Source organism: Gobio gobio (genome assembly GCF_949357685.1).
Source record: "Gobio gobio genome assembly, chromosome: 24".
NCBI classification, from domain to species: Eukaryota; Metazoa; Chordata; class Actinopteri; order Cypriniformes; family Gobionidae; genus Gobio; species Gobio gobio.
In genome coordinates, this window is record NC_137120.1 from 22,465,647 (window position 1) to 22,485,597 (window position 19,951).

Here is a 19,951-nt window from a genome sequence, read left to right on the forward strand (position 1 = left end):
ATCTATCTATCTATCTATCTATCTATCTATCTATCTATCTATCTATCTATCTATCTATCTATCATCTATCTATCTATCTATCTATCTATCTATCTATCGTTCTATCTATCGTTCTATTTATCGTTCTAAAGATATTTTTTAGCTGTTTTGAACCCAAGATTAGTTTTATTGCATTGTATAATAAATAAACTATTGGTTTCAAAAACATCAAAAACATAATAATATCAGTTCAAAATATAATCACTAGGTCTCACAGCGTGTTTTTTAATCAAATAATGTCCTAAAGCTTATCTAGATGTAGATAACTGAATGTTTTTGGACATACAGTACAGGTGTGTGATGGCTTTCATGGTTTCATGGTTTCCATCACAGATCTGAGTTTAATAGAGCCTGTGTGTACGTGAAGTAGAGCATCCACCGCTCCCTAATGGCTAAAAAAAATGCTCTTGACGTAAGAAGCGAACGCATGAGCACACCAGCGTTTCTCCGCAGGGATCACGAGTAAATGTCTGTTATGAAGCTACTTATTCTGCAGTCTGTGCCAGGACCGTATGCAGAGACACGTCAAAATCCATCTGCTGTGACGGATATCAACCTCATATGAAGGGAGGCATCGATCCAGTCATTTACCATTATATCTCTCAACCAGAACTGACACCAAAGGCTCAGTCAGACTAATTGTGACCGAATAGATTTGAAATAACATCTAAAATATCGAAGAGCCACTATTCGGGTCTCACGGCCTGCCAAATTGGCCTGTAATGATAAGAATTAGACTAATTATGCACTCATATTGAGAGCTGCGTTATTGCATGAGCAATTCCATAAGCCCTGTGATATCTGCAGTTGTCTGGAGCTGAATGATTGAACGCGCTCATGTGACGGAGGAAAAGAATTCCGCATGCTTTGTTCCTGGGTGGATGCAGCTTCCAAAGGTCATTCCGTTTGGAACTGTACATGTCAGCGCGGAGCAATAATGAAACGTACAAAGCTTGAACTCAAAAGCAATTTCTCTGAAGACTTACTGATCAGCATGAACCACTCCGAGAAACAGCTAGAGACTGCATTTATAAATGGCCTGTTCCTGTAGAAATAACAGCGGCTCAATAAAAGTAGTAAAATAGCATAAAATAAAAGAAAATTGATCTGCCGTCAATAAAGAAAAGGCTTGTGCTTGTGTTCATTTAGTAGGTTTCTTCCCTTACTGTCTGTCTGTCTGTCTGTCTGTCTATCTATCTATCTATCTATCTATCTATCTATCTATCTGTCTGTCTGTCTGTCTGTCTATCTATCCATCCATCCATCCATCCATCCATCCATCCATCCATCCATCCATCCATCTATTGTTTATTCTATCTATCTATCCATCCATCTATTGTTTATTCTATCTATCTATTCATCCATCCATCCATCCATCTATCTATAGTTTATTCTATCTGTTGTTTATTCTATCTGCCTATCTATCTATTGTTATATCTATCAATCATTCTACTGCTCTATATCTATCTATCTATCTATCTATCTATCTATCTATCTATCTATCTATCTATCTATCTATCTATCTATCTATCTATCTATCTGTCTGTCTGTCTGTCTGTCTGTCTGTCTGTCTGTCTGTCTGTCTGTCTGTCTGTCTGTCTGTCTGTCTGTCCGTCCGTCCGTCCGTCCGTCCGTCCGTCCGTCCGTCCGTCCGTCCGTCCGTCCGTCCGTCCGTCCATAACTATCCATTATCTATAGTTTATTCTATCTATCTATCTATCTATCTATCTATCTATCTATCTATCTATCTATCTATCTATCTATCTATCTATCTATCTATCTATCTATCTATCTATCTATCTATCTATCTATCCATCCATCCATCCATCCATCCATCCATCCATCCATCCATCCATCCATCCATCCATCCATCCATCCATCCATCCATCCATCCATCCATCCATCCATCCATCTATCTATCTATCTATCTATCTATCTATCTATCTATCTATCTATCGTTCTATCTATCTATCGTTCTATCTATCTATCGTTCTATCTATCGTTCTATTTATCGTTTCTATTCATTATATCTATATATCGTTCTTTCATTCTATCTATCGTTCTATTGTTCTATCAATCATTCTAAAGAAGATCTTTTTGAGCTGTTTTGAATCCAAGATTTGTTTTAATATTGCATCATAATATATATTTGTCTCAAAAACAGCCAATACCTTATTTATATATTTTTCCCTTTTATTTTTTCCTGGACAATCTTATTTGTCCCATGCCACAAAGCATGATGGGATTAGGTGACCTTAAAGAAGGTCGTCTCCCAGATCTGTATCTGGTAAGGACTTTATCACAGCAGAGACCCCATCTACAGTAAACCCATGTTTTAATTCGCTCTTCGGACGACTTTTCCTTTCCCTCCCCTGGTGGCTGAATCTAATTTGTTGTGTCGGTGTGATGCAGTACCTGTTGGCTCTCTTCTCTTGGCCCATTTGCCATCCACCCTTCCCCCACCGCAGCCACGGAGAGGCAGATACTACAGCCGCCAAGACAACTGGGATCTTTCTCAATCAGCGTGTATCTGGCCATGCGGAGGGGAGATAAGGGTGGGATTCATCTACCTTTGAGAGACTGTGCGAAGGACCAGTTCACAGGAGGCTTGAGAGGCTCTGCAATGCTGCAGATCATTAGATGCGCTATCTGCTTTCACTCAGAAGCCCTGTGGAAAGAGATACTAAACAAACACCATTCACAACACGAGCTGAAAATCCCCGCCTATTTATCTCTGACTTAGTACTGTATTGATATTGATTTGCAGGATATGGATAGGTCGAGGACAAATCCCAAGTCAACAGACAAATGCTTATGATAACAGATGTTTAGTTAATGAGACTTCGCTGCCAAAATGTTGAATATGGATTTGATTTTAAAAATATAGGTTCCTGTTAGAACTGAGAATATGTTAATTTTTTTCACATAGAATTTATTTTTTATTTTTTATATATATAGATGAAATGGTCCAGTCCCCATCCACTTTAATTGTGTGGAAAAGATAAGTGTGAACATTCTGCTAAATATCTTCTATTTTGTTCTTCTGAGAAAAAAAGTAATACAATTTGAAATGACAGGAGGGTTAGTGAAGGATTAAAGAAAAGATATACATTTTAGGTTTGGGATATACATTTGGTTGAAAAATATATCAATGAGGGGGAAAATGTACCTCTAATGTGATGCTTTGAGTGAAAAACAGATATCAATAAGGAAAAAAGCCATTTTGGAGCTTGACAGCTCCAGTCCCCATCCACTTTAATTGTATTGAAAAGAGAAACATGAATATTCTGGTAAATATGCTTGGGGGGGAAACAACTGTGCCTTTAAACAACTAAAAAAACAAGAACCCAAAGCATCAGTCAAACTTGTGTAATGTAATGTATTTTGGAGTGAAAAAAGGGGTAACAATGAGGGGGGAAAAGTCATTTTGGAGGTTGACAGCTCCAGTCCCCATCCACTTTCACTGTATAGAAAAGAGCAGCGTGAACATTCTGCTAAACATCATACAAAAAAAACAGCAATACATATATATATATATATTATCTAACAATTACTAACCTTGATGACATTTCAAACCATATTGCTGTTTTTAGCATATATATATATATATATATATATATATATATATATATATATATATATATATATATATATATATATATATATATATATATATATATATATATATATATATATATATATATATATATATATATATATACTTTGGTCAAAAATGAGATAACGATACTGAGTGAATGCTCTCTGCAAATAGTATATGTTCATAAAATACTTTCACTTCAAACCCACTAAATCCCAGCCTCAGCCCATTCAGAAGTACCGGTACTCAGGTAGAAACCTATACATAGGAGCCTGACAAAATGCTTATTTTAAAAACGTCAGATGGAATATATATATATATATATATATATATATATATATATATATATATATATATATATATATATATATATATATATATATATATATATATATATATATATATATATATATATATATATTAATGAAGTAATTTAAAAATTATAATTTACCATTTTGTGTGAACCATGCCTTTAAAGAACCAAAAATAGGATCTGAAGACTCTATAAAGTCAGCTTAATAACAATTCTACTTTTTATATGAGATGTTTTGAGTGAAACAAAGATATTAGAAATGAAATGCACCGACACCGACACAGCGCCATGGACCCTGGGTGTTTCCACAGCGGAAGACGCGAGCCAGGACCAGAGCGAGGACCTCTCCGCCCCTCCCGGTCTTCGAGATCTCCACCCGGAACCGCTTCTCCCCTCTTCGCGAGACGGAATGCGACGCTGTGGTCATCGGTACTTCCATCGTCCGCCATGTCCACGCTACCTCAGGTAAAGGCAAGGTTACCACTCACTGCTTTCCTGGTGCTCGAGTTCTCGATGTCGCTGCGCAGGTTCCCGAGATCCTGAACGGTGACGAGCGCATCGGAGCTGTCGTGCTGCACGCGGGAACGAACGACACCAGGCTGCGGCAGACGGAGGTTCTGAAGAAGGACTACAGGAGCCTGATCGAGACGGTGCGCAGAACATCGCCTGAAGCAACGATCATCGTGTCCGGACCGCTTCCCACGTACCGACTAGGACATGAAAAGTTCAGTAGATTATTTGCTCTAAATGAATGGTTAATGTCATGGTGTAATGAACAGAAGCTGCTCTTTGTAAATAATTGGAATCTGTTTTGGGAGCGACCTAGGCTCTTCCGTCCTGATGGCCTTCACCCCAGCAGAATCGGAGCGGCTCTTCTGTCGGACAACATCTCGAGAGCGCTGCACACCGCCATCATATGACTAGTAAGTCAAAGTCCAAATCACAGTATTTGCTGTCCTAACTTAATTGAAAGTACCAATGTAGAACATTATATAGAAACTGTGTCTGAACATAACTGTGTAGAACATTATATAGAAACTGTGTCTGAACATAACTGTGTAGAACATTATATAGAAACTGTGTCTATTCCTCGTTTAGTGAGGTCAAACATTAAATCTACTGTAAGATCTAGGAAAAATCTAATTGTGATTAAACCAGAAAATCTCAATATTAGTGAACAAAAACAATGCTGTCCAAACTTAATTGACATAAGTACCAATGTAGAACATTATATAGAAACTGTGTCTATTCCTCGTTTAGTGAGGTCAAACATTAAATCTACTGTAGGATCTTGGAAAAATCTAATTGTTATTAAACCAGAAAATCGCAATATTAGTGAACAAAAACAATTTCTAAAACTAGGTCTTCTAAACATTAGATCGCTCACACCTAAGGCGGTTATTGTAAATGAAATGGTCACAGATAATAGTTTCGATGTACTTTGCCTTACTGAAACCTGGCTTAAGCCAAATGATTATTTCGGTCTTAATGAGTCTACTCCGCCAGGATACTGTTATAAGCATGAGCCCCGTCTGATTGGTCGTGGCGGCGGTGTTGCAACAATCTATAGAGATATTCTTAATGTTACCCAGAAAACAGGTCACAGGTTTAATTCATTTGAAGTACTAGTGCTAAATGTTACGCTATTAGATGTAAGAAAGAAATCTGTATTATCTCTAGCCTTAGCTACTGTATATAGACCTCCAGGGCCCTATGCTGATTTCCTAAAAGAGTTTGCAGACTTTCTCTCAGATCTATTGGTCAACGTCGATAAAGCATTAATTGTTGGAGATTTTAACATACACGTAGATAACACAAATGACGCGTTAGGGGCTGCGTTTACAGATCTATTAAACTCCTTTGGGGTCAAGCAAAACGTCACTGGTCCCACTCATCGTCTTAATCACACACTAGATTTAATTATATCACATGGAACCAACCCAACCGATATAGATATTATACCACAAAGTGATGATGTCACTGACCATTACATGGTAACTTGCATACTGCGTACTGCTGAAATCTGTCATGTTGCGCCACGTTATCGACCAGGCAGAACAATCCTTCCAACCACTATAGATAGATTCTCAAATAGCTTACCTGATCTGTCTCAGCTGCTCAGTGAACCCAAACAAACAGATGAACTAGAGGAAATGACTATCAGTATGAGCACCATTTTCTCTAGTACATTAGAAATTGTAGCACCAATTAGATTAAAAAAGGTTAAAGAGAAAACTAAAGCACCATGGTACAACAGTGCTACACATGTTATCAAGAGAGAAACTCGTAACTTAGAGCGTAAATGGAAACAAACTAATTTAGAGGTCTTTAGAATCGCATGGAAAGAAAGTATGTCACGTTATAAAAAGGCCCTAAAAACAGCCAGAGCTGAGCATCTCCGCAAACTAATAGAAAATAACCAAAATAATCCAAGGTTTTTATTTAACACTGTGGCTAGACTAACAAATAAACAAGCATCGCCTGAACAAAATATTCCGTTACAGTTTAGTAGTAATGATTTTATGAACTTCTTCGCTGACAAAATAGAAAGCATCAGAAACAAAATTGTAAATGTACAATCATTAATGATGTCTTATGATTCAACCGCAATTATCGCCCCTCAAGAACTACTACACCGCTTTACAACTATAGGACAGGAAGAGCTAAATAAACTTATCATTGCATCTAAACCAACAACATGTTTATTAGATCCAATACCCACTAAACTACTGAAAGAGTTGTTACCTGTAGTGGAAGAGCCTCTTCTCAATATTATTAACTCGTCTTTATCTTTAGGTCATGTTCCAAGAATATTCAAGTTGGCAGTCATAAAGCCTCTCATTAAGAAGCCACAATTAGATCATAATAACCTAGCAAATTACAGACCAATATCAAATCTTCCATTCATGTCTAAAATACTAGAAAAAGTTGTGTCCGCTCAATTGTGCTCTTTCTTGCAAGAAAATGATATCTATGAAAAATTTCAATCAGGATTCAGGCCGCATCACAGCACAGAAACCGCACTCGTTAAAATCACAAATGATTTACTTCTAGCTTCTGACCAAGGCTGTATCTCAATACTAGTTCTACTCGATCTTAGTGCTGCGTTCGATACTATAGATCATAAAATACTATTAGATCGACTTCAAAATTACACTGGTGTTCAGGGACAGGCATTAAACTGGTTTAGATCGTATTTATCAGACCGCTACCATTTTGTCTGTCTAAATGGGGAAAAATCAAAGATAACATCAGTAGACTATGGGGTGCCGCAAGGATCCGTGCTAGGCCCTCTGCTATTCTCAATATATATGCTGCCACTTGGTAATATTATAAGAAAACATGGAATTAATTTCCACTGTTATGCTGATGACACTCAATTATATATTTCATCACGCCCAGATGAAAACGCTAAATTATCTAAACTGACAGCGTGTGTTGATGATATTAAACACTGGATGACGTGTAATTTTCTGCTATTGAATTCAGATAAAACGGAGGTATTACTTATTGGTCCAAAAAACTGCCCACAAAACCTCTCACAATACAACTTTAACTTAGAAGGATGTCCTGTCACTTTATCCACTACAGTAAAAGACCTGGGTGTTATATTAGACCGCAACTTGTCTTTCGAAAGTCATATTTCATATGTTACAAGAACGGCATTTTTCCACCTTAGAAACATTGCTAAGCTACGTAACATGCTATCTATTTCTGATGCAGAAAAGTTAATTCATGCATTCATGACCTCGAGACTAGATTACTGTAATGCTTTATTAGCTGGTTGTCCTGCATCATCAATAAACAAGCTACAGTTAGTCCAAAACGCAGCTGCTAGAGTTCTTACTAGGTCAAGAAAATATGATCACATAACACCAATTTTATCATCTCTACACTGGTTACCTATTAAGTTCCGTATCAATTACAAAGTATTGCTACTGACCTATAAAGCCCTAAATGGTTTAGCTCCAGTGTATTTAACTGATCTTTTATCGCCCTACAATCCATCGCGCTCTTTAAGATCACTAAACTCGAGGCTTCTGGTCATTCCTAGGATATCTAAGTCCACTAAAGGAGGGAGGGCATTTTCACATTTAGCTCCTAAACTCTGGAATAGTCTTCCGGATATTGTTCGAGGTTCAGACTCGCTGTCCCAGTTTAAAACTAGATTAAAGACGCATCTCTTTAGCCAAGCATTCACATTATAAATAAGTTTTATACTACAGTTAAATCGCACCAACAGCATTAATATTCTGAACAGCAGCTATGCTAATTATTTCCCATCTGCTTTTCTGTTGTTATCTCGGGACACTAGTCCCGAGGTAACTAGTTCGTCAGCTCCAGTTTGTATCCAGCCTCTCATGGAGATTTCAGATGCCCCTGTGATGAGACGACTCGACGCCTGTGAAGAGACGACTCAACGCCAGCGTTGTTATGGCCTAAAATAATACATGATTGATTAACTTATCCTAACATTTTTCTTTAACATTCTCTTTCTAACATTTTTCAATGTACATTTATGAAATGCACTTTCTGTGAAGCTGCTTTGAAACAATGTGTATTGTGAAAAGCGCTATACAAATAAATTTGAATTGAATTGAATTGAATTGAAATGCCATTTCGGAGCTTAACAGCTCCAGTCCCCATCCACTTTAACTGTGTGGAAAAGAGACGCATGGACATTCTGCTAAATATCTTCTATTTTGTTCTTCTGAGAATACAAATTGAAATGGCATTTGCGTTATTGAAGGATTAAATAAACTTTCAGGTTTGGGAAACATTTGGCTGAAAAAGGATATCAATGATTAATAAAATGTTGTAATTTTACATTTTGAGTAAAGAAAGATATCAATGGTGAAAAAATGCAATGTTGGGGCTTGACAGCTCCAGTCACCATCCACTTTAAATGTGTGGAAATAAGAAATATGAATATTTTGGTTAATATGTTCTATTTTGTTCTACGAGGAAAAACCTATGCCTTTAAACAACAACAACAACAACAACAAAAAAAAAAAACATGAACCTAAAGCATCAGTCAAACTTGTGTAATGTGATGTATTTTTGAGTGAAAAAGGGGAATGAGGAAAAAAAGGCACCTTTACACATTCTGTTCCACAGAAACAAAAAAAAAGTAAAATGATGTTGAAGCGACAGAAGGGTGAGTCAATTTTTACAAAAATATATAAATAAATGAATTAGGCTACTTTAATTTTTGGGTGAACTGTGCCTTTAATTTCTTTCTTTCTTCAAATAAAGAAACATCCTCAGTGCTGAAAAAGTAGAGAGAGTTTCTAAAATACGAACAAAACAAATCACTCCACATGAATAGGCCTGAAGCAAGACATCAACTGTAATCTACGAACACGGTCTATTATCAGAAACATTTTCCCGCGGTACAGCAACAGCCATATGAACTGTTCTACCACATACTGGTCCAATTTCAAGCATTTTCACTGTAATGCAGGTTCAGCTATCCGTATCTAAGTCTGTAATGATTTGGACCTGTACTCGCTGAACAAATGTGCAAGTCTCAAGTGGAATCAGAACATTATAAAGAAACACACAAACATCAGATCCAAACAAAGTGAAGGACTTTCAGTCAGGGACTCTTGATGAACTAGTTCCAACTCCTGTCTCTGGCACTTCTCCCAGAGGGACGACTAACTTCACCCAAGTGACTCCACTTCCCTGGAGGCTTGGAGTATTGACATTTTGTAACAGTGTGTGTGTGTGTGTGTGTGTGTGTGTGTGTGTGTGTGTGTGTGTGTGTGTGTGTGTGTGTGTGTGTGTGTGTGTGTGTGTGTGTGTGTGTGTGTGTGTGTGTGTGTGTGTGTGTGTGTGTGTGTGTGTGTGTGTGTGTGTGTGTGTGTGTCAGTGATACTCTCTGAATTTTAGCACTGCACTGCAGACACAAAGGTAAACTGAAACCTTGCTGTCTGTGAATGGTTCATATCTGTTTCTGAGAACCACAAACACATTTAGGACAGATTTATTTCAAGTAAAACGTCTAGTTCTATGATGTCTCAGTATAGCTACAAATCAATTATTTATATTTAATTTGGTTGCACTGTATTTTAAGATTACATTGTTATGTGTGTAACATTAATCAACTACATGTACTTACTATAGGTTAAGATTAGGGTTAAGGTTAGTTGCTTGTAATTATGCATAATTTACTGTTGTTATTATTATAGTAAGTGCATGTGACTTCTGTGTTATTTTTACATCTCTATGGAAGTTTGTTTCCGACACGGAATAATTTTTTTTTTTTATCTTTTTAATAAAGTCAGAATTGCATTAAACAAATCTCAGAATTTTAAGATATAAACTTATAAATACGACAATAAATTCAGAATTGTGAGATATAAACTTGTAGTTATGAGAATAAACTCAGAATTGTGAGATATAAACTGGTAATTACGAGAATAAATTCAGAAATGTGTTATATAATCTCGTCATTACAAGAAAATAGTCGGAATTGCATGACAAAAAACTCAAAATTGTGATTTATAATTTCCTAATTACAAAAAATAGTCAGAATTGCATGAAAAAAAATAATAATAAATTTTATTTGTACTGCACTTTACATTTGGAACAAATCTCAAAGTGCTACAGTTAAGATCATTTAAGAAGGATAAAATACTAATAGATTGAATAGTTAAAAGTCATAAGAATTGTAAGATATAAACTTGTAATTATGACAATACATTCAGAATTGTCAGAATTGCATGTAAAACTCGAGATTTAAACTCGTAATTCTGAGAATAAAGTCAAAATTGCGAGATATAAACTCATCATTACGAGAAAAAAGTCAGAATTTGGAGATAAAAAGTTGTAAATACCTTTTTTGTTTTATTTATTTTTTATTTATTTTTTATTCCGAGGTGGAAACAAGCTTCCATACGTGTTTTCCAAGGTGTTTTTTTTTTTTTTTTTTTTTTTCATAAAATCAAGCCATATTTGTGACTAAAATATGAATTTTCTCAAAATTGCATTTCGTTATTAATCATTTCAGTTGTCCAAATATGTCATTTATGCTTTGGTTAAACTTTTTTCGGGGGGTAATTTTAAGTGTGGCTTCTGGAATGTTTTTAAAATCACTGCATAACCTAACAGCAACAAAAATGCAATGTTATAAAAACACATTGTGTGGTTACTAGGTGGCTACTCATAAAAACCTCTCTAATTGGCAAAGAAAAACTAATTTGAGGTTGCCGTGGATACCCCTGTGTCATGTGGTTTAATGGCACTTGTGTTTGTGGTCAAAGGTCAGATGTCAGAAGGTTAGGAACAGAACTTAAAAGTAAATCTATGAAGGATCTGGGGTCAGTGTTTGACAGTCCAATAGAGCCTTCAGTGTTACATATTACATGGGAAAATTGGAGTTTAATTAGTCATTAGCTCAAACATAAAGCTCATCAATCAATCAATCAATCAATCAATCAATCAATCAATCAATCAATCAATCAATCAATCAATCAATCAATCAATCAATCAATCAATCAATCAATCAATCAATCAATCAATCAATCACACACACACACACACATAATATATCACTTATATATTATTATAGAACAACTTCAAGAAACACACTGATCAGGCTTAACATTATGAATAATATTGTGTTGGTCCCCCTTTCGCTGCCAAAATGCTCGGTTGGATTGAGATCTGGGGAATTTGGAGGCTAAGTCAACACCTCAAACTCGTTTTTGTGCTCCTCAAACCATTCCTGAACCATTTTTTGCTTTGTGGCAGGACGCATTATTCTGCTGAACATACCATTTCCACGAAAGGGTGTACATGGTCTGCAACAATAGTTAGGCAGGTGGTACATGTCAAATTAACATCCACATGGATGGCAGGACCCAAGGTTTCCCAGCAGAACATTGACCAAAGCATCACACTGCCTCAGTCGGCTTGCCTTCTTCCCATAGTGCATCCTGGTGCCATGTGTTCCCCAGGTAAGTGATGCACACGCACCTGGCCATCCACGTGATGTAAAAGAAAATGTGATTCATCAGACCAGGCCACCTTCTTCCAATGCTCCGGGGTCCAGTTCTGATGCTCTTGTGCTCACTGTTTGCGCTTTCGGCGGTGGACAGGGGTCAGCATGAGCACCCTGACTGGTCTTCGGCTATGCAGCCCCATACGCAAAAAACTGCAATGCACTTTGTATTCCGACACCTTTCTATCAGAACCAGCATTAACTTCTTGAGCAATTTGAGCTACAGTAGCTCGTCTGTTTGATCGGACCACACAGACCAGCCTTCACTCCCCACGTGCATCAATGAGCCTTAGCTGCCCATGACCCTGTTGCCGGTTCACCACTGTTACTTCCTTGGACCCCTTTTGATAGATACTGACCACTGCAGACCGGGAACACCCCACAAGAGCTGCAGTTTTGGAGATGCTCTGACCCAGTCGTCTAGCCATCACCATTTGGCCCTTATCAAACTTGCTCAAATCCTTACGCTTGCCCATTTTTCCTGCTTCTAACACATCAACTGTGAGGAAAAAATGTTCACTTGCTACCTAATATATCCCACCCACTAACAGGTTCCGTGATGAAGAGATAATCAGTGTTATTCACTTCACCTGTCAGTGGTCATATTGTTATGCCTGTTTGGTGTATAATGGATATTAAATAAAATAGACATTTGTCTAGCAATACAAAATAGTCAACCATTGTATTCCAAAATATTTAAAATGTCATTTCCACAGCAAAATGAATATTTTGAGATGTGGTGGAAATGGGGGGTCTGGTAGGCATGAAAGCTTTCTTAACAGAAATAGAATGTTCTTGATAGATCTTCAGAATGTTCCTCTAAAAAAGTAACCTTTAGGACATGTTCTTTGTAATTTAAACAACAACATTTTATGGTTAAAATACTAAATGTCATTATTAGCAGAATAAACAAATTAGCAAGATTAGCAAATTAAACTAGTGTGAGTGTGAAAGTACAATTATTTTCTAAAAGTACACATAGTTAAAGAAACATCCAAATATAAGAGATTCACAGAAAGTGTTATCAAATTGTTCTTAATGTTTTTTATGGCCTAAGTCTACTTTTATTTATGAACACAGATGTTATCCATTCTTATACATAATAATGAATAACAACAACAATGAAAATTAATCTTTCATTAAAATTAGCTAATTGAGTTTCACTGCCTATGGTGAAAAAAAGTCAAATACAAAGGCAAAAAACGCACAACAGCTGATGTTTACAGCCACGCTGAACTTTCATTTGAGTTCAGTAACTTCACGTCCTTGTCTTTTGTTTCGGCTGAAGTAATTAGTATGGTTCTTCAAGGGTACCACAGCTTTAGTCCAACAGTCTTTACTTTTATTTTCCCAGAGAGAAATTCATTTTTTTCCATTGTTTCTAGTGAATCTCTAAGTGTGCACCATGTTAAACTGTGGCAAAAAGAAACAGAATTTCCCTTTCAGTCTGTCATGTTTGACATATGTTCGACCCACTGAATGCGGAATGCAGTGACTGCTCTCTGCACAAGTCTTCCGCCCTAGTATGGGGGCCTGAGAGGCTTGCGCTAACTGTGGCGTTTTTCGCAGGGATTAAAAGGCCATTGGGTAAAAAGTCTCGGTTATGTATGTAACCCTCGTTCGGGATTCCAATTCGTCGGTGACATCCGACGTACGTCGAAAATGACAGACTGAAAAGGAACGTCGCGGTTACGTATATGCCGTCACCACAGTTGCTGTGCCACTGCTGTATGGCCGAGTCACTCGGCTCCTCAGTGGAAAAAAAATTGCGCTGCATCTACTTCCGCATTTATACCCGCGCTGCGGGGTGGAGCGTGAGATGCAAATCCTGTACCTCAATGTGCATTGGCTCGTTTTGTATACACTCGAAGATGATAAGGCTCCCAGAAGTGATCCCAATTTGTCGGTGGCGTCCAATATAAGTCTCTGTTGCCTCCTTCAGGGAACGAGGGTTACATACGTAACCGAGACGTTTTAGACAATGACCTTTTAATCAGTAGTATTTGGATGTTATTTGTTAGCATTCCCATTCACCTCAATGGCAGTTGAGAGTGGACACACACACTCATGGCAATTCATAATTTTTGTAACTTTTTTTTCAACTGAAACGTGTTTTGGTTGTTCATTTACATGACAACGCCGTTTTGGGGTTCTGATAACTTTTGAAAAAGGGTTTTTAATTTTGTAATATGAAACCTAACATATGAAACCTGAGCCACTAAAATTACCATTTCCATGGTAACACAACGTCCCATTTAAATAGAATTTTGAGTTTGTAAGCTTTCGAATGATACCTAATTTATGATGATTACTAAAATATATGATAAATAAAAAGAGCGCCTAGCGGGAAGGTTACAGTTAAGGGGTTTTAGACTAAAAGTTGTTGGTAGTTTTTCTCAAAACTGCTTGTAGTACAAATAGATGCTCCACACACCGTGTTTTATTTTTTTGTTGTGGATTCTAGAGTGTTGTTTATTTCCATGACCCAGAATTGTCAACATCTGGCCAAACAATTTCAGATATGAGTAGTTTTGGGAAACCCGTTTGATAACAACCCTCATTTTTGCAGTACCATTGCCACTAGGGGCATGAAGCCAACACACTTGTTTATCTATGTTCCCAGACAGGTATTTGTGTTGTTCATTAGTTTGTACATCAGATTCAGTGCAATGTAGACAATAATAAACCTCTCCTGGAGTAAACAAATCTGCTGTAACAGTAGCGAAATTCACCCACTTACAAAAATAAACCAACACCTGAGCTGCATGTATTACCAGAGGAACGTCAACCCCGTGAGCTCCGTCATGCCCTGAAACATTTCCTCAGCCAAACGCACACGTTAAGATCAGAGGCTCGCTCATGTGGGCCAGTGAGCATCGGGTCTCGGCCTGGAGTCTGAAGTCCCACATGACTTTCCGCAGCATTCCGCCGACATTCCTCATGGCCCACCGCAAGCGCAATAACAGGATCTGTATGCCCTGAGCTCTGCCGTGTCCAATTGATGTGACAACCTCCCTATCTCTTTAGACACCGAATTCACATCCAGCTAAACAATTATGCTCTGCTTCTGTGCAAGCGCGCACTGGGTTCAAATAAATACGACTTGGCCCCTTCTCTTTGAACAGTATCTTCTCTTTCCTTTTTGTTTGCTCATGTTTTCTTTCCTGCTCTAATTTTCAGGACAGAGAAATGAATAAAATTAGCATACAGCACCCAAGGGACATATGGGAAGGTAAATAAACAGCCGAAAAGTCATCATCTGAATATCAAAACAGCCAATTTGCATGGCTGGTGATCATTAACTAAATGTAGATCTACTTATTTTGCCAAATGTTAACAAGAAGGGAGAGAAAAAGGAAGGATGGGGCTGCTGGAGAAATGGAAAACAACTTAATTGTGGATGAGTAATCAATGGCCCTGTTTGTACCAAGTACAAAAGGGTTGAAAGTTCAATTCATTTAATCACCCTCATGCAGTTCCAAACCCATTTGACTTTCTTTTTCTGTGGAACACAAAAAAAGATATTTTGAAGAATGTTCAAGCTTTTTTTTCAACTGCCAAGCTTCAACAAGCACCTTAAAAGTGGTCCAAGTAATCTAAAGTCATTCGCTAGCTTTGTGTGATGAACATACTGAAAATGTGTTATTCGCTAATAACCACAAATGGTATGCCACACACACACACGTCTGGTTTAGTATTTTTGTGGAGACTCTCCACAAATGTAATATTTTTATACTGTATATCTTACACTAACCTTACCCCTAAACCTACTCATCACACAAAGATGTCTGCATTTTTACATTTTCAAAAAAAATTATTCTGTATGATTTATGACACATGTTTCCTCAGGGGGACCTCAATGTAGGTCCCCACAGTGACACGAGACCCCATGAGTCTGTGTGCAGTCAGGTTAAGAAAATGTGAACACACACACATGAAAATAGATTTGGAAAAAGTTGTCAAATGAACACTATAAACCTCAATGCTCAAAATAATTAATTGGTTTGAGTAAGGTAAACTTACATTTTAATAGAGTATTTAGAACTTTCTTTTTCATTTGAGTTCACAAACTGACACATTTTAAGTAATCTGATTTGTTTCATTGTTTTGAGTTTTATGAACTTGTTTCTTTTAATTTATACAAACTTGAATTTAGTTAAATTTGGGCTTGGATTTCTATTTACCTGCATGCTTTGCCATGCCACTCGTATGATAGTAAATAATAGATTAAGCTATATTTAATCTAGAATTTGTGCAAGATTAACGTTAAATGGGAGGTTTTGTAGTGTTTAAAGTTTAGCTATGCTAATTTAGAAGAGTTTCTGTTATGTCAGGTTTTTTTTGGGGGGGGGGGGGTACCATCATGGTGACGAGTGGAGCATGAGTAAAGTTTGAGAGCAGGTCATGTTAAATGTATTATATTGCTGTATTGTGTTGCCAGTTACCAGGTTAGCATTTACTGATTTAGCTAAAGTTTACACTACTAAATATATTTAAGTTAAGACTACATGTTTTAATTTAAATGTATGAATTAGCTTACTCAAATATTTTAAGTTAAGAGCAATTAAAAAGTTAAACTTAAACTTAAATTAAAAATATTATGTAACTGATTACCTAAAAATTTATTCAGGCTTATTCAGTGTAAAAAGATTCTTTAAACATAATATTTCTAATGTATTCACACAATATTTAGGGGGGAAATCAAAGTGTATGGAGCCCCCCACATGGGAGAAAAATAGATATTGTGGCAGCGATTATGAATTTTAAAATAACGTAATATTTTATGTTACAGTTACTATTCTCAAAATATTTTAACGTATAAAAGTATTAAAATCGCAATCTTGTAACACTACGATTTTATTTTTGTAAAATGTCTGATTTGAAATCTATTTCTTTGTTTTTAATGTTACAAGGAACATATCACAGTACGAATATTGTATATGTAAACACCATTCCCGAATATCCGAATTTTACGAATTTTGTACATTAACACATTAGCACAGTAATTGATTGACAGGACAGTAGGCGAGACTTTCACTGTTGTCTTGTACACATAAAGATGCATTAGTGCTTACATTACAAATGCATTGGGGTCACTTGGATTTCTGACCTCCTGCGAATGAAGTTTGATCCCAATCACAATACATCTTGGGTGATGTGTTCCTTGTCCATTGTCAGTAGTGTCGGTGTATAAAGCCTAAAAATATACTTTGGCCGTCTGAGTTGTGCAACGGTCCGCGCACTGTCCGTTTACAACAGCGCATGTGCATTGACTGCTTGAAAACACAGTCCCAGTCTCTTTCCACGCTCATGGCCAAAGGAGTACATTTGAAAGGCTCAGAATGTGGAAAATTAAGTATACCTGTGCCTTAAAGTACAGCTATATATAAATCACTGGTCAATGCGAAAAATTCAAATTCGATGCAAAATCTGTGTGGGAAAATGTTTTGATTGGAAGTTGGAAGTGAAATTTCCGAATGCACAGATTCCTATTGAAATGATTGGATTTTGCCCACGGAATTTCGCCGAGCAACAATAAGGGTATATATACACAACAAGGATGTACTAAAAAGGGGAGGGGGGGGGGTCCTTTACGGTTTTCATATACAGGCGACAATGTTGTCAAAATTATCGCCGTTCACACGGATCCACGGAAACAACTCAAATGCTGTATTACTCATGCCAGGCCAGTAGATGGCGATGTCACTTTGTAAAGAAACACTATGTGACTGAACACAAAATATACATGTGCATCACGTCACTATTTTCACCAATTCATGTTTATGTAGTTTACATGGAGACGATAACGGTATCATTTTCAAAAACTTGCACTATGAAACCCAATTCCAAAAGTGTGCGTATTCAAGCACCCAAAACGCTGTTGTTGTGTAAATGAACAACCAAAATGCATAAAAAGTTGTGTAAACAGCCCCTAAATGTGACCACACTTTTACTATGGTCAAGTGCTTTCGCTGTATACAAGTTGTAAAAAAACAAAGATTAAATACTATTTAAGTCTTTCTACTTTAAAAATTCCACATGTAATTATTTGTGAAATTTACTAGCACAATTTATTAATTGAAAAAAGCATTTTTTTCCCAGTGTAAATGTTGTTTTTTGTTTCTTGACTCTTTAATATGAGCGTTACGGACCTGCTGCGCTCTTTTAATATTGTTTACTGTGGTAAAGCATACTCAGAGCTCACCTTTACTTACCCTCTCTTTGCACTCTTCTTTTCTCTCACTGAAAAGAAAAATGCCAACGTGTCCAGCGTTTCTTGGCTTGACCTTCCAAACAGGCGCTATGTGAATGGAATCCTAAACTTGCCCGAACACCACGGAAACACACAGGAGGGGGGCGTTAGGACAAAGAGAGCGTTGTTTCATCAGCCCCCCCTGCCCCAGAGACTGATTGACCTCCCCTCTTCAGAAGGACCGCCCAAATATTTGTCAACTAGACACTGAAAAAAAAAACACTTAACAAGAGGGCAGACAACTCCAAAGCTTCACTAAGCAGCTTGGGGTCGTGTTGTTTTTGTGTGTTTGTAGTTGTGTAGGTATGCAGGAGTTTCGCCTGCAGACATTAGCTGAGGAATGCTGTTAAACACAAGACAACCAATGAATCATAACCTTTGTGCATTCCTAAACCTGCATTTAAAGGGACATCCATAATTTAGATTATCACAGTAACTAGGATAGATAGATAGATAGATAGATAGATAGATAGATAGATAGATAGATAGATAGATAGATAGATAGATAGATAGATAGATAGATAGATAGATAGATAGATGATAGATAGATAGATAGATAGATAGATAGATAGATAGATAGATAGATAGATAGATAGATAGATAGATAGATAGATAGATAGATGGAAAGACAGACAGACAGACAGACAGACAGACAGACAGACAGACAGACAGATGATAGATGGATGGATGGATGGATGGATGGATGGATGGATGGATGGATGGGTGGGTGGGTGGGTGGAAGGCGATTGGGTGGATGGATGGATGGATGGATGGATGAATGGATGGATGGATGAATGAATGAATAAATGGACAGATAGATGATGGTATTTTCGACATCTCTACACAGGAAGCATGCTACTCAAAGAAATACATACTGTGTTTGTTTCCCAATTGTTCAAGCATACGGCCCTGAGGATATTTCTGAGCATAATTACATACCGATAGCCAGAGGCTTCAGAGGCGTGTAGTTATCTGAGTAAAATATTCAAAACACCATAGCCAGCAGGTCTCAAGAGAGACACTTTATAACAACTGCAGTTCATGTGAAGATCAATAGGAGAGAGAGTTTACATTAGCACACCTGCTTAACTTTGAGTTCACACGCACTTGCTGGAATCAAACCACAGTGAGATCAGACAGAACTGACTGCAGAGAACCTCCGCTTTGAAAGAGCTGCTGCCATGTGACTGAAGTCTGTTAAAGGCAAAGAGAATGTTTGATACGAGTCAATACCAGCGTACTCCTTCATTCCTCATAACTCCTCATCACACCCTGCAGTAAATAATTAAATACAGTTATTTCACTTGTGTGCACTAGCATTAAAGGTGCTGTATGTAATTTTTTGACTGTATTAGAGCACAAATATACCATAATGCTAAGTTCACATACTCGTGCTACAATGCTACAGCCAGTTATTCTACTTTGAAATGTGCATTCTGTGTCAGAATGTCTGTTTTTGTTTTGGTCTGTGTGATCCCGCCCACTGTCAATTTACCCAATAGCATTTTGACATGGCGGGAAACACAGTGTACTGTTGCTATGGAAGCCAGCAAACGAACTAGGTCAGATATCGCAGATTCTACACGATCTAAAATGCTTCAGCATCCATCTAAAATCTCTATGTCCAGAGGCTTATTAAAACGCGTATAAATCATCTCATCAACTTACATTGTCCATTGTGCTCATTCCTGTTGCGTGTCCTCAATCTGGCAACCTGGGTGAGTGTCCAGTCTGAGGAGG